Source organism: Amphiura filiformis, chromosome 2 (genome assembly GCF_039555335.1).
Source record: "Amphiura filiformis chromosome 2, Afil_fr2py, whole genome shotgun sequence".
Taxonomy (NCBI): domain Eukaryota; kingdom Metazoa; phylum Echinodermata; class Ophiuroidea; order Amphilepidida; family Amphiuridae; genus Amphiura; species Amphiura filiformis.
Genome location: NC_092629.1, coordinates 69,306,600 through 69,323,123, shown reverse-complemented (window position 1 = coordinate 69,323,123; position 16,524 = coordinate 69,306,600). Strand labels below are relative to the sequence as shown.

Sequence of the window (16,524 nt, the reverse complement as noted above, 5' to 3'; positions counted from 1 at the left end):
GGTCATTTGAGGTCATCCGAGGTCAAATTACCAAAAACTGTCATATGGGCATGAAACTTGGTGGGTACAGTCAACATCTGGAGTCAAATTTTTGGAAGGTCATTTCAGGGTCACTGGGGGTCATCTGTGGTCAAATTAGTAAAAACTGTCAAATGGGCATGAGACTTTGTTGGTACAGTCACCATCAGCCAGGTAATTGTGCCCAACTGAGAACCACTAAAATGTAGGTGTCAAAGGTCAAATTTCAATATTGGTCCAATCAAGCTCAAATTGAACAGGCAAATACCAAAAGTAATCGCAAAGGCAGGTGGACGCGAAAGCAGGCGAGACTCGTGGTTCGAGAACCGCCTTGTTTTCTATGCCCCCTGTGGTATCCACGAGGGGTCGAAGGTCACAGTGGGACCAAAACTGAAAAACAGTCCCATCATGTTGTAATGTATCTCATATTGTTCCTCTTATCACCAATGATCACGGGGAATAAAAAATTGTATTGTCATATTTTTCTACAGTGCTTAGTTCAGGAGTTAAATAGGTCAAATGTCAAAACTTTTTTCAGTGTTGCTAGTCTTCAGGAAATTTCCTGATTACAGGAAATTTTACTTGGGTGATCCTGTACAAATGTATAGGCAATGCACATTTTCAGGATATTTTTTGCCATTTCAGGATTTTTGACATCACTGACTGGCACAGAGGTCAAATTTTTAAAATGGTCAGATTTCATCGAAACTGGTGTCATTATTACTCCCCTTAACATAAGAAATCTAAAGTTAATTTTGGTGTAATTTGTATTGTTCTGTCCCCCTTGGCCTTGAGAGTTAATGTAGCCACTAGCCAAAGTCCAATATAGAAATATGTACTGTATATGCATAACCTTTGACCCATGATTTCATCCGATTCTGAGATTATAAATATTTCTCAAACAAATTATTTTCCAATTTCGGTTGTAGAGAGGAGTAATTTGAGACAAAACACGATTGAATCGGTGCATTTTGAAAATTTGACCACTATGCAATGAGGTATTTGATATTTGACCTAATACCACATGAACTAAACACCAAGACTACTGAAATTAGAATAATTGTATCTCGCTGGCACATAACCAATAGTAAGTAACCTTCATGTAGATAGGTCAAAGCCTGGGATATTAAAATTATTTTGAAGATGTTAATTGTGTATGCAAAAGTCAAAATGTTGTGTATGCAATAAATAAAATGACTCCCCAAATTTGCTTATGTTTTGAAACTGCTTTTGTTTGATGTATTTAGTGGTTTTTCTTATAAGGCTGTATCAAAATGATTGTTACCTAACAGTTTCCAGTACAAGTATATAATATTATGTACAAGACTGCAACACAAAATCACATATTAAATTTGGGGATTAATATATAATTTTTTGACATTTCAAGAGAATTCTATGTGGCTAATGTCACAACTAATGTGTATCAATCACTTTGATGCAGCCTGTAATATAGCCTCCCATATATTTTTTGTGTGCCAGAATCTGATAAATTAATTCTTGCTTAATTTTACCCTCCCCGAGGACACATGAATACTGTAAAAGTGGATATTTTCACAGAATATTAATATAATTATGCTTTTCCTGCTTAACTCAGATACCACAAAAATAATAATGCTCAATTGAGAATTATATTCTTTCATGTTTAGGACTGTGAGAATACTCACAAATTAAAAGAACCAGTAGTTGATAATTGGCAAAGCACACAAAATTACATACTGTGTGAAATTTCCACTTTTTATGTCAACAATTTTTTGTCATAGGCCAGAGGTTTAGGAAAGTTGGTAAATATCTGCTGTGCAACAAAGACCGATAATTCTCTGGCCATGGTTAGTGATGGCTGGCAAAAGGAGGGAAACAGTGCTATACCCTAAGGTGACGAAAAAAGAAACCTGTTCTACCGGCCCGACCGACCCTGATTTTCCGAAATTTGGGAAACAAAATTTTCCTGTACAAATGATGAAATGAATGCGAATATATCAGGAAAAATTGTTTGTTTGTATTTCCGTAAATTGCAAAATATTACAGATTTTGTTGATTTTTAGGCCCAACTTTAAAAGGTACTTCCACCCGTATAACAAGTTTTTTTTGCCACCTTATCTACATGTATGAGGCAAAATAAATTCACACCAAAAACCAGATTCTTGTTCAGCAACTTATTTCTTATATTATTTGATAAATAAAGTTTGTAAAGAGTGAAGCTCAGACAAACTGGCACTCTAATAAAGGAGAGAAAATATCAGACAGTTCGATTCGATTGATACAAAATGTAGCACTTTACACTGCATGATCAACAGTTTTCATGCCCCTTCAGTAGATAGCACAATATACTGTATAATCAGCTCCAACAAAATAGTACAAGGTGCTATATTGGGTTTGGGATTTTCTTTTGCTACATTAGTGGAACTATCACGATTACACATTGAGGGAAAATGCATTAGTTCGGTGATTTTGTTTAATTTTGACCAAAACAGGTGAATTTTACATGGAAAAAATTTACAAATTTAAGATATTGGAAATAAAAAGTATACCAATGTATTGATATGAATGTGTGCATCAAAGAAGTGAATCATGGCAACTTCCTAAAAAGAAAGGTTTTTGACCTATCTGACCTCTTGAAAATCAAAGGTAAGCATAAAATGCTTGTTTTTGGCTTTAAAAATGCAATTTTGAGCTAAAAATGGTCATTTTTTTCAAACATTTTATTGTTTACTTGCTATACACAAGTTTTTATTGCAACTAATATTATTTATATGAACTAGTACCACAATTTTAGGATAGTTGCAGGAGTCACAGGTTGGTCAGTTACCATAGCAACCACATTTCCCACCATTTTCAGTCGATTTTGGTGGCAAAACTGCAAAAACGATCATTTTATGTTGATCTTGATCTTCAAGAGGTCACCTTGGTAAAAACGTCTGGTTTCAGGAAGCTCTCATGATTGACTTTTTTGATGTGCACATTCATATCACTGCATTGGTATACTTTTTATTTCAAATATTTTAAATTTAATTTTTTACCATGTAAAATAACTTTTTTGGTCAAAATTGAACAAAATCATGAAAATAATGCATTTCACCCAAAATATTGCATGAAGATATAAAGACAAAATTGTTTGTTAACAAATATTGAATACACATGTGACATGTATTCCCCACAGCAAATATGAAGTTCATACCATATTTCAGGGGTAGCGTTAAGGCCCGAAAGTCGGGGGTTGTTTTCCCATGTTTTTCACTCCCGAGCTTGCAGAAAATCCAAATACATGGGGAGAAAGTTAAATCTTGGGGGTGAAAAATATTTTGCAGTGTAGTCAGGGGTAGGAGTAAGGTCCAAAAGTAGAGGTCAGAGTTCAACCCCGAGCTTGCACATATTCCCAATATAGAGGGTGAAAAATTGATATTTTTTAAATTTAGGGGGTCATTCACCCCCCGATTGGGGATTAACGCTACCCCTGCCACATTTACTTTCAAAGTTCTGTTTTAGTAATTGGCATTTTTGGTAAAAAGGGGAAAAAATCACAAAAACTGCACTTTCAAACCAAATAATTCAGCTCACATCACTTTTTAGAAATGCCAGCCGGGTTAATCAGAAAGACGAGACTCTTATGGTTAATTTTAACCCCACTGGCACCTTTGTCCAAAAATTTGAGCACGAAATGGTGCCCGGAAACCTGGACTAGAGTTTGAAGTTGATCGGTTATTGCGCTGAAGCTGCACAGTGGATTTATGAATTTGCTTCTGTCCAGACAGCCAGCCAAACAAACAAACAACCAGGCAAGCAGACGGGCAACCATCTGGATGATATCATAAGACCCACATATGTGGGGGGGTGTGTGGGGGGCAATAAAAATAAAATAATGAAATAAATATTAGAATTTCTGTGAGGTGAGCCAAATCCACAGACATTTTTCAGGAATATCTTGTGGATGGAAAAGAGTAAAGTGTCAATAAAATGACTAAAAATGGGACATGAAATTGACAAATGTGGTCAAAAATTGGGCTTTGCCCCCACTAAAATTCTGGCTATGCCACTGGATTAGGATTAGTGCTGTATTTTTCTGGAATTGGGAGTAATTCCAACAGGATCCATTTCACATGCATCCATCCCACAAAAGCTAGCTCACACAAAAACATCAAAAGTCTATGAAATTCGAGTGTTACTTGTGTTCAATCACAAATTTTAGGTTGACAGATTTTGTGTTAACAAGTTTCCACTGTTTTTCCTAATAACACTGGCTCAGTTCCTGGAGCGGGGTAGGGCAATTGGTTAGTGCTAGGGAGGGTCCGTGACATCAGGACTGGACAGGTCTACTTCATCAGCATCTGAAGCTTCCTTCCAAATCATTGATGGTCAACATGATCAATAGGCTCTGCATTTTAAGTCATCCTGGCTGATGTTGAAAAAAATGCAGCAAACAACAATGTATCACAGGACTTCTCCAGTACCATCATAGCAGGGGAACTTCTCTTGAGCTGACCATTCAGGTGTTCAATCAGAACATGGATATCCGGGTAGATCTATGAGCTCTGAAAAACAGTGAGAGAGAAAGAGATCAAGAGAGAAAATTATAATCAATGTGCAGAATGTATTGAATTTTTTTTTCAAATTTTCAGTTAAAACATACCATGCACAAACAAGTTGACTATTCAACAGGGTTCGGTTTTTGCCGACAAAGTGGCAATAACTGGCAAAAACCTGTTTTTGCCTGGTTTAAACCGCAAAATGGCAAAAACTTATGTATAGTCACTCAAATATTAACAAGTACACAGAAAGGTCATAAACAGTAAACATACAACTTTTAATGAATCATTCAACAAATTTTTTGTCTAAACAAGAAATAAAAATGAACAAGTTTTGAATTTGATATGCCAGATGCACTAAGTGAGCAATGAAAATGCATGCCTTTAATTTCTTAACATGTTATTTTTCATTACAAAATCTGGTCTTGTTACACTCGGAAAATAATTTTTAATTTAATAATTCATTTTGAGATCAAAAATCTGAACTTTAAATCACTTTTTTAGTTTTTGCCATTTTTGCCGGTAAAAACCGTTTTTTATAAGCGGTTAAAACCGTGGTTAAAACATGGCTTTTTCCACCTCGGCAAAAACCTGTGAACCCTGACCATCAAGTAGTGCATTTTCTGATTCACAACTAGCTTCCCATAACTTACTGACCTATCTCAGCTACACCTATAAGGAACAACAAAAAGGGCAGTGACATACATATGAATGTATTGCATGGTTTGGAGCCCACAAAAGAGGGTCTGGACTCACACCGACTCACTGCTAAAAAACCAAAGTTTTATACCCCTTAAAAAAGTTGTTCAATTTTTTCAATGACTATTCATGGGCATCTTTTTGCAACATGTTGCCAGTACTTGTAACAAACAAGGTGGTTCAAAAACAGTTAAATAGAGTGGGTGATGCTAAGGAGTTGGAGGTACCGCTTGGGGGGGTAACATAGCAAATAAGTCCCCATTGAGGCCTTTTCTAAAACAGTCAAATACAGTTGTGTTCACATTTTGAGTTACACCGGTGTAAACTTACGCTAACATTGATGAAAATTCCACAATATTTTCCCTACTCCTACCGCATATCCACACCTAGCCTACACAGAGCACTATGCCGACCAGTTCCACCAAGCATTCCGTCTGGTCGGCGTAAACATCAGCTACCACTTCCGGTGTTTCTGTGACCTTTTTTGCCGCCCTTTCTAATTACAGATAATATGTAATGTCTTAGTTCTGATCAACAAAAGGTCAAACTTACACCAGTTCTACTGGGTGTACGTCGGACAATGTGAACACAACTTTTATGCCTGCATGCTCCCCTTCAAAAAAAATCATAAATAAATACATTACCTGTTACATTGTATTCTTCCTCTGCTTCTGTGGTTTTGAACAGAAGTCATCATTCATAGTTTTAAAGCATAGCCAGAATCTCTGAGAAGTCCCTGCAGATGTTCATTTTCAAAAAGTGCAGCTGAGATGCAAATACAACTGTCATCATGTTGCTTGATCAAGATTGTACTTCGAAGATTCTGCCCCTGGCGTTGATGATACTAAGTTACCTGTATTCATGAAATTAACAGGAGATTAAATATTAAATACATGATGGAAGTACACTGCATTGTTGTCTTTGTTGACATAGGCCTATAATTATAAATGCATGATCATCTGTGATGAGTTTAAAAACCTGAATATCAGTTTTAGGTTTAACCTAAAATACACAGCAGATGGTACAAAAACTCAACTGGTAATGATATAGTAGAATACGATTCCAAGGAAAAAAATTTCAGTAGTACATGAAGTGCCTATTTAAAAATAGATAATAATTTGTACATATTTCACCAGGCCTATTTCATACTTGCAACACATTTTCAAGTGTTAAAATGGCTTTCCAAGCATCAACTGGCATTCAAGCTCGCTTGTTAAACATGGTGGTGTGTATAATACAAATAAATAATGGATGAATGGGCCTTGCAGTTAAATATTTTAAAATATTTTTCGCCAAATTTTTCCTCAATTTTTGGTGAAATTTCAAAAATATTGGCAAAATTGGGCTATTTTTTTATTAAAAAAAAAGAAATTGAGAGAATTTTGAAAAAAGAACCCATCCATGACGTAGAAAAAGGGTTTCCGATGATATACCAAAAGGCCGAAAATGCTACCAATGTTTGCAGCATGTCCCTGTATGGTCAATCATTTGTACTGAGTACCCCCCCCCCCGACCAATATATACATGTATATCAGGGCTGCAGTGGCAGTTTTCATGCCCATTCAGTGAACATTTGCCTAATCCTACCCATGAAAATATGCATCAACAATATACAATATGGCTCAAAATAGCTCAAAATAACATAAGCTTTGAATCAGAAACAATCAAATCATATGTATAGTGGGTCTATGATACACCAGAAGGCCTAGATATGAGACTCTAATATGTAGTTCACCTCAAGTTCAGTAAATCGGTACTGATATGCACAAATCAATTATAAAAACTACTGCACATTGTGTCGACTACTGCACATCATGTGCGTGATACCGACGCTGAATACGTGCATGGAATATTTTTATTTTGATTCACTTGTTACTAGAGAATTTGGCTTAATTTGTTGCTAAGCACCCGGATGTCCACGACCACATGTCCACTTAGAAGTACAAAGTAAATAGACCTCGGCAACTACAGGTATGAGAATATATTCTTCAATGCAATGCGCCTAACTGCTTCTTTGGCACGCCAACTGTTGCACGATTTGTACTTGCCGAGCGCACCGCGCGTCACATTTTTTTAAACATGCAGTGCGTGTGACGCTAAGCATCGACCCCAGGTGCCACAAATTTGGTTTGTACTTCTATGTGGACAATCACTGTAGTCATGTACAGAGCTAGACTGCAAGTACATGCTAAATGCAATGTTCAAAAGATGACCGAGAAAATATGGAAATGAGTAGGCCTAATTAAAATCAAAATTGTAAGTGATTTTGTTCCAAACAAGTTTACCAAGTCAACAACAGCCCGTTCTTGAGGAAAATAATAATACATTGTTGTACTTCTAAATCTAAGCCAAGCCAGTGGTGTAGCGTGGGTCATCACATTTGGGGGGGCACCGACCATGATTGGGGGAACTGAGTCTGATTGGGGGGCACAAGCCATTTTCCGCAATTTTTTAATTTTCAGATCGATTGGGTCAGATCGATTGCCCCCATGCCCCTATGAAACTATGCCACTGAGCAAAGCAATCGGTGTAAATCATTATTTATGATAATCGATCAATGCACTGACTTCATAACACATCTTTTTGTGAGAATAAAAATAAGTACCGTATGCCGACATATCATGCGAGCCTTGCTCGATAAGCCTAGCCACAAATTTGCTCACCGATAGCTTCACATTTGAGGTTAGAGACCTTTGCATTTAAAATCTAGTCTGATTTGCTGAAGCATGACACCGAATAGCAATGGAAGTTCAGAAGTAAACACAGCCGATGGGCGACCGCATAAAAAATGTTGCATGTTCAAAATACATGATTAGGCAAATTAAAAAAAATACAGTTGACGGATTGAAATAACTTAAATCCAAATTTCAACATTAACAGAATAAAAATGTCAATGATGTCTGACTGAAAAACGATAGCAACATACTCTATGTATAATCTACCTCGAGTCACCGGCACTAGCTTTGAAGTTCAGTGTGTTCTTCATTTACAGCGTTACTTGCAGGGCGTGTACATTATACTTTTACGCGCGCAATCAATGTGCCGCTGAGAAATGTACATGCAAGAAACCACGCTAAGCCAACGCTAGTACAGGGATATATATGATGATTTTTATTTTTGGGTGGATCATTATAGGCAAATGATGTAGAAAATACATGTCACCCAATGCACCACGCAATTGAATAGCAAACCTGCACTGCAAAGTAGGCCCTACTGGTTTTTGGCTGGTTACCAGTAGACCGTACCCTACTGGCTTTTGGCTGGTTGTACTTGTCTATGTAATCCACGATGAATCGGCAATCAGAGCCTACAAAACGTGGCGCATCATGGCATTGGGAATTGACGCACATTTTACGCGTACAATCAGTCATACCTAGAAAGGATCAAATTCAAATTGAGAAAATATTCTAGGTATGACTTGTTGTACTACTACTAAGCCAACGCAGCACGCTCATGCTGAACTTCCATGACTTCAAACCTTTTGCCGGTGACCCAAGGTAGATATACAGACTATCTATAGCATCGAATGCATTACTATTGTCATGATTGTGTCATGTGCAAATTCAAAGCTGGAGTTCTCGAGTAAGGCACTGTGCAGTGCATGCAGTAAATAGTCGGCAGTTCGGCATAGTACAGAGCATACAGACTCGGTTCAGAGTTGACTGCCACTGTGACCGTGCCGCGGACTGGCCCTTAAAGCTTAAACTTCATTACCGCTGAAAACTTAATTTGTGGACTTGATGTTCCTTGTCGTTTAGTCTCTAATGGAGCAGAACAATTCTGCACCATTCTGGCGTGCCTTTGTTTACTTTTTAATGAATTATAATCAAAAGATCAGCTCGCATCACAGTGGCTCGCATATCAGCTCGCATGCAATCAGTTGAAATTTGTAACCGGAAGTTGATGCGAACGTCGTGACCTTTAAAGACATCATAAATAGTACACATGGTTCACTCTTCTTTGCTACAAGTGAACTTCGACGAGGAGACTGCGAAAATTACTTGCCACCAAGCGCCAAGTTTTTTGACGGTGATTCCCGATTCTTCTGATCATGTGCTTAAGCAATGGTAGAGCGGTAATTAAACACGGCACCATGGCACTCGCTTAACTGGCTTGGAATATAATAATTGAGACTTTACTGAGATTTATATAATGATACAGAAAACGAGAGAGAGGGCAAGCATCCACTACTCAAAATATTGGCCAGCCCATCCATTATGACACGATATTAGATAGGCAAAAGACAAAATCCTATCTTTTATTCTCTAAGTGAAGGATAGACTTACTTGTGAGTGAACTTACAAGACAGTCCCATGTGGACACACACTTGGGTTACTCCATATGAAATCAAGGAGTCGCCCCACCTGACCCCTTCAGATTTGCTTTATCTTTTAGTCGTATGTTGTACCTGTAAAAATATTTAAAACCTGCAAATTTGAGGCTTGTAGCTCTTCACGGATTTTCGGTGGCAGCCATTTAAAGTTGGAGTAGGGGGGTCTAAATTTGGACCCAAAAGTTGGCCTTTAAATAAATTTCATCTTTGGGAGTCTGTGCCTTCTTTATAAAAAAAGAAAGAGAGGTCTGAAACTTTGTATACACACGAACTGTATGCCCAATTTGTAAAAAAATAAAAAACAAAAAAATTCTGTAATTTCGCGTTGTGTCACGGGGTCATTAAATATGCAAGAAAAATGTAATGTTTTGTAAACTGGCAAGTTTAGCCCCTAAATTCACATTTTTGTCAGATTAATTATTTTTTGTTATCACTGATGCTATATATAGGATAAATACAATGCATATCCAAAAAATTGAGGTCACAACTCATTTACATTTCGAACAGCGCCCTCACAAAGATGACATTTATTGTAAATTCAACATTTTCAGGGGGCCCAAAGTCGATGTGGTCCACTTTCAAAATTTATAAAACATCACTTTTATATAACTACTAGTCTTAAATTACAACTTTGCAAAGTCCCAGTAATTGTACAGGTTGACTTCATATAAAATGACAAGCCCAAAGTTGACCATTTTCTTATGATTGCATGTAGTGCAAATGTGCCGAATTCGGAAGGCTTGAAAGTCAAATTGGCCCCAATATTGAAAATAAAATGGAAATAAAAGTAAATAGGGCCAATAACTATGCATCTAGTCATTTATTTTCAATATTGTTGCCAATTTGACTTTTAAACCATCCGAATTCGGCACATTTGCAGTACATGCAATCATAAGAAAATGGTCAACTTTGGGCTTGTCTTTTTATATGAAGTCAATCTATAAAATTATTGGGTTTGAGGAAAGTTGTAATTTAAGACTAGTAGTCATATAAAAGTGATGTTTTATAAATTTTGTAGGTTGACCACATCGACTTTGGGCCCCCTGAAATGGCTACCGTAGAAAATCTGTATATATTGAAAATGAAATGGAAATAAAAGTAAATAGGACCAATAACTACTCATCTAGTCATTTATTTTTTAATATTGTGGCCAATATTGGCGCTATTTACTTTTATTTCCATTTTATTTTCAATATGGGGCCAATTTGACTTTCAAGCCTTCCGAATTGCACATTTGCACTACATGCAATCATAAGAAAATGGTCAACTTTGGGCTTGTCATTTTATATGAAGTAAACCTATACAATTACTGGGACTTACCAAAGTTGTAATTTAAGACTAGTAGTTATATAAAAGTGATGTTTTATAAATTTTGAAGGTGGACCACATCGACTTTGGGCCCCCTGAAAATGTTGAATTTGCAATAAATTTCATCTTCGTGAGGCGCTGTTGAAATGTAAATGAGTTGTGACCTCAATTTTTTGGATATGCATTGTATTTATCCTATACATAGCATCAGTGATAACAAAAAATAATTAATCTGACAAACAGTGTGAATTTAGGGGGGCTAAACTTGCCAGTTTACAAAATATTACATTTTTTCTTGCATATTTAATGACCCCGTGACACAACGCATAATTACAGAATTTTTTATTTTTATTTTTTGACAAATTGGGCATGCAGTTAGTGTGTATACAAAGTTTCAGACCTCTCTTTCTTTTCATAAAGAAGGCACAGACTCCCAAAGATGAAATTTATTTAAAGGGCAACTTTTGGGTCCAAATTTAGACCCCATACTCCAACTTTAAATGGCTGCCACAGAAAATCCGCAAGAGCTACAGACCTCAAATTTGCAGGTTTTTAATATTTTTACAGGTACAACATATGACTACAATATAAAGCAAATCTGAAGGGGTCAGGTGGGACGCCTCCTTGATTTCATATGGAATGACCCACTTGCAAGTAGTGTAGAGCCTAATTAAATTTGTGGATCGTAAGTAAGTTACTTTAGAAAGTAGGCTACAGTCTAAACATGCCTATGTTTTTAATTGTAAGAGTGGGTATAAAATGCTTTACCTTCATAGGGTGGCACTTGGGTAAGGCAATGCTAGTATGTGCGAGGATCACAAATAAAGGATGCAAAGCCCAGAAAATTATAACTAATATTAATAAAGGTTTTTTTTTCTTATTTAGGAAACAAAATAAGTCCACATTTTAGATACATATATTCTCTTACATAAAATCCTTGCTACAGACCTGGATTCTCATATAAAATTTAACAGAAAGCAGCGATTATGCTGTAATGGTGTAAATAAAATAAATGCAGCCTTCCATATCAGAACACAATCTCAGTCGCTTATTGTTATACTGGCTGTTAAATTGTTAAAGCAAATAAACAAAACCTACTAAAGGTGAAAAAACATTGACATTATTATGAATCACTTTATTTATGAGTCACAATCACTATTGTAGAATTAAAGGTAAATCCACATGGATGGATTTATGCTTAAGCAACACCGTTCTTGAGTAAAAAAAGAAATTTGGGGGATTTTGCAATTTTTTGAAGAGTGATCTTCAATAAGTCCTCCAGTGCTACTGCTGTGTGACCTTAATGGTTTAATTTTATTTAATATTATTCAATTGAGTGCATCAATAGATTGGTCACAGCAGTGGTGGTGGCACCAGCCATTTTTTCGAGGGGGGATGGGGGGCAAATCCAACTAATTTTGCATAAAATTGCCGCAAAAAGTGGAATTTTGTGTAATTTGGGGTTTTACTAGGGGGGCAACTCAACTGGGGGAAAGAGTTCTGTCTGGGGGCATTTTCCCCATGCCCCCACCCTGGCGCCGCGATGTCACTGGGTCACAGTAAGCTTTCAGTTGTAATTCCAAAGCTGACATCAGGCATCACAAACTCTAGAATTCCAGGTGTTCAATGGAATCGTGTTTACTTGCAGTCAGGGATGGGTTTGTGATTCGCAATTCTTGAGTATGACGATCCTCAGGAATTCTACGACCCTCTGAATACAGCCTAAAGTTACTTTGTATAAATACAAAGGCCTGTTGATTTGCAACACGATTAGCGACTTTTCAGCATTGTACACAAATACTAATAGTAATTGCCTGGGGGATGTAAAACAATGGGCAAACAGGTAGGGTTTTGTTGTTTAAAACAGTTTAAAATACCAGAACCACTTTCCCAGGCTTTTATGTATAAAGTGCTACTGTGATGTATGGTGAACTTGACATTTGTAAGGTTGTTGAAAATTGTAGAGTTTGTTACATAGCCATAGCTAAGAAAATATTTAAATTAAAAATAATTTTCCTGCTTGAGTTTTTGGCTGGTAGATGATCCAGAGGGCTGAGTGGTTGTGCTAAAAATATGCTGATTTATCATTTTCAGTGGCTCTGGAACCGGGGTGGGAGTGAGGCAGCCCGAATAATTTTGTCAAAATTGTAGGCATACGTCTAAAAGTAGGCCTACCAACCAATCTACACCAGCTTACCTTGCCTGGCTTGAAATTAGTAAACTTAGAAATTACTTGTTAGAATTAGAACATTATTTTATGTATTTTACATATCGTAATGTTTGCAGGTGTTATAACCAGCACAGATATTTTCTGCAACACTGCATGTGAAAAGTATGTCATGTCATAAACCAAGTGAATTTTAAATCAAATTTTGGTAAACCTAAAAGGATATTGGTAAGCCTAAGAGTACCAGCAAGTCTACACCAGCTTGTCACATGTCTCAAAATTCATTAACTTTGAAATTACATATTGGAATTAGAACATTATGTGACATATTTTATAACCAGCACAAATATTTTCTGTAACACTGCATGTGAAAAATAGGTCATAAACCAAGCGAATATAGAGCGAGTGTGGCGTACCTCACCTAGCCCAATGACTAAGAACAAAACCAGTTTGTAAAAATCCAGGATCAAATCTTTACTGCGTTTCCTCATCCATTCTGTTTATGCCTGAGGAGCATCCATTTGAAAGGCAAACATTCAACTGATAAAATGGCGTCAACAAGAAAATATATTTTCTCAGTTACTCTTGCACCCCGGTCATGAAAACACCAAAGGTCTACCATACTTGGTTCTAAAGTTATGAGGTTTTGTAATGTGTATTTTCTTATGTATTTAGTTGTTTTTTACTCCCATATTTTTGCCTTTATCTGAGTTTCAAATTTGCCGCCTTTGGCCACCATGGACCAGATCATGTCACATTTTACATATTTTACATATCGTAATGTTTGCAGGTGTTATAAACAGCACAAATATTTTCTGTAACACTCCATGTGAAAAAAAAAACCAAGAGAATTTTATAATACATTTTAGAAATAGTAAGCCTAAAAGTACCAGCAAGTCTACACCAGCGTATCACATGTCTTAAAATATGTTAACTTTGAAATTACATTTTGGAATTAGAACATTATTTTACATATTTTACATATCGTAATGTTTGCAGGTGTTATAACCAGCACAAATATTTTCTGCAACACTGCAAGAAAATCTGGAAAAAACATAAAGAAGACAAAAATATAATTTATCGGACATTTCACATTTTGAAGATTGGTTGTTGCTGAATCTAGAGTGAGCATTTTTATTTGTTTCCTTTATCATGTACAATGTATTCTGACATGTACAGCACGAAATGTCTGTGTGCAGGAAAATTTTACAAATTGTGTGAGTGCAGTTCATTCCCGAAATTTTTCAAACACATGAATATTTTTTCTGTATTTCAATCACAACATTATGCCTTATATGTTAGAAAAAAAATTACTAAGCAAGAATCATATGGTTTTATTTAAATTCCCATATTCCCATTAAAATGAATAAAAACAGTCTGTTCTCAACATGTGATATTCAAAATTCCCGTACCGAAATTGTCTAGTGCAATGACGTCATGTGCTCAATTGTTGTCAGCCCTCATTGTATTACTGGGATGCAGGCCCGTAGCCAGGATTTATTTTGAGGGTGCTGATTTTGAAAAAGGGGACTTTTTTTCTTCAAAATTTGGACGTGTGGACAGGGGTGGGGGCGGATTTGGACATTTTTGGACCAAAAAGGCATAAAAAACCTCTATTTTTTTGCTTGTTACACTCGCAAATAGGACTTTTTGAGCCTTTGGCATTTTGGGGATGCGTTGCACCCCCTGTACCCCCCTGGCTATAGGCCTGCTGGGACGTCATTGCTCAATAGGGGTTTGTTTCAAATAAAAACATGTGATTCGTGCTTGATAATTATTTTTCTAACATATAAGGCATAATATGCAAACCCACAATATGGGTTTTATCCAAAATATTTTAATGCCATGAAAACATATTGCTTTACAGTACCAGTATTCAAGATGAAGATGATCTTCTAAGTGAACAATATAATAATAGCAAGTAATAAAAGATGCAATTTGTCTGCTATGATCTTTCTAACTACCAGAACACATTAAATTTATGGGTGATAAAATTTTGTTTAATGAGTTAGAGCGCTATTTAAAGCATTGATGTTCCTTTACATTGTACTTTAGATTGCTATGATATGACGGATGGGTCTCGTCATGCTAATTGCAATTGCAGAAAGAGAAATGGAATTGCTGCATACATTCACTGCTTACTTAAAGCTTAAAGCTAATAATGTACCATCTTTTCAAATGTATTTGGTTATTTTTTTCAAACCTGATTTTTTGGTATATTTGTCATGTTTACTTGTGTCCCAACTTGCACTGAATTGGAATATATCAGTTAAAATTTGTTGAGTTTGTAGAATAACAGAATGGGTTTAGCTCATGTTAGGTAAACTATTTATTCATTTATTTGTATGTTTGTTTATTTAAATAAAAATATTTATGCTAACAGAGGTCAAACATGATACTTCAAAAATAATATTTTTTTAAACATATAAAAAAGGCAATAAATAATTCTTGAATGGCATTATTACACCCTTGAATATTCAAGTTCATCAGGTTTGTTAATTAATTGACATTTTTGCTTGATAGAACCAAGTGAATTTGTACTCACTACAATATTTCATCCTTCACTTCGGAGGACTTCTTACTGGTATGATTGATATGGTCATCTGATCTACTTTCCCAGGAAAGCCATGTATATATGATAGCACAGTACTCTGTCCACTCTCTACTGCGGATAGCAAACTACTTCATCCACTATCTACTGCTGATAAACTACTTCATCCACTATCTACTGCTGATAGCACACTACTTCGTCCACTATCTACTACTGATAGCACACTACTTCATCCACTATCTACTGCTGATAGCACACTACTTCATCCACTATCTACTGCTGATAGCACAATACTTCATCCACTATCTACTGCTGATAGCACACTACTTCATCCACTATCTACTGCTGATAGCACACTACTTCATCCACTATCTACTGCTGACAGCACACTACTTCATCCACTATCTACTGTTGATAGCACACTACTTCATCCACTATCTACTGCTGATAGCACACTACTTCATCTACTATCTACTGCTGATAGCACACTACTTCATCTACTATCTACTGCTGATAGCACACTACTTCATCTACTATCTACTGCTGATAGCACACTACTTCATCCACTATCTACTGCTGATAGCACACTACTTCATCTACTATCTACTGCTGATAGCACACTACCTTCATCTACTATCTACTGCTGATAGCACACTACTTCATCCACTATCTACTGCTGATAGCACACTACTTCATCCACTATCTACTGCGGATAGCAAACTACTTCATCCACTATCTACTGCTGATAGCACACTACTTCATCCACTATCTACTGCTGATAGCACACTACTTCATCCACTATCTACTGCTGATAGCACACTACTTCATCCACTATCTACTGCTGATAGCACACTACTTCATCCACTATCTACTGCTGATAGCACACTACTTCATCCACTATCTACTGCTGATAGCAAACTACTTCATC

General features: G+C 36.4%; 1 protein-coding gene and 1 long non-coding RNA gene across 2 annotated transcripts in view; one reads left to right on the top strand and one right to left on the bottom strand.

Annotated features, from left to right (window-relative positions):
• LOC140146557 (uncharacterized) overlaps positions 1–16,524 on the top strand; it is a 418,513-nt gene that overhangs the window by 97,745 nt on the left and 304,244 nt on the right. The gene's annotated exons all lie outside the window — the stretch shown is intronic.
• LOC140146553 (uncharacterized) lies at positions 4,247–6,016 on the bottom strand. Its single transcript, XR_011858262.1, has 2 exons — positions 5,882–6,016; positions 4,247–4,544 (listed from the first exon to the last, which is right to left on the bottom strand). It is a non-coding gene; the product is annotated as an uncharacterized lncRNA (long non-coding RNA).